Source organism: Galeopterus variegatus, unplaced genomic scaffold, assembly GCF_000696425.1.
Source record: "Galeopterus variegatus unplaced genomic scaffold, G_variegatus-3.0.2 Scaffold19153, whole genome shotgun sequence".
Classification (NCBI taxonomy): domain Eukaryota; kingdom Metazoa; phylum Chordata; class Mammalia; order Dermoptera; family Cynocephalidae; genus Galeopterus; species Galeopterus variegatus.
The window spans coordinates 5,623-6,179 of record NW_007745264.1 but is presented as its reverse complement, the minus strand read 5'-3'; the positions used below and the strand labels follow the sequence as shown (position 1 = coordinate 6,179).

Below are 557 nucleotides of genomic sequence, written 5' to 3'. Positions count from 1 at the left end.
AGAGCTCTGGTCATCCTGGCTAAGGGAGCAGAGGAAATGGAGGCAGTCATCCCTGTAGATGTCATGAGATGAGTTGGGATTAAGGTCACCATTGCAGGTCTGGCTGGAAAAGACCCAGTACAGTGTAGCCGTGATGTTGTCATTTGTCCTGATGCCAGTCTTGAAGATGCAAAAAAACAGGGACCATATAAAGTGGTGGTTCTCTAGGAGGTAATCTGGGTGCACAGAATTTATCTCAGTCTGCTGCTGTGAAAGAGACACTGAAGGAACAAGAAAACATGAAGGGCCTCATAGCTGCCATCCGTGCAAGTCCTACTGCTCTGTTGGCTCAAGAAATAGGTTTTGAAAGCAAAGTTACAACACACCCACTTGCTAAAAACAAAACGATAAATGGAAGTCATTACAGCCATCCAGAATCGTGTGGAAAAGGATGGCCTGATTCTCACAAGCCGAGGTTCTGGGACCTGCTTTGAGTTTGTTCTTGCTATTGTCGACATGCTGAGCAGCAAGGAGGTGGCTGATCAAGTGAAGGCTCCACTTGTTCTTAAAGATTAGAG

General features: G+C 46.1%; 1 pseudogene; it reads left to right on the top strand.

Annotated features, from left to right (window-relative positions):
- Window positions 1-555, top strand: part of LOC103583028 — a 6,845-nt pseudogene extending 6,290 nt beyond the window's left edge.
- The last annotated feature ends 2 nt before the right edge of the window (window positions 556-557 follow it).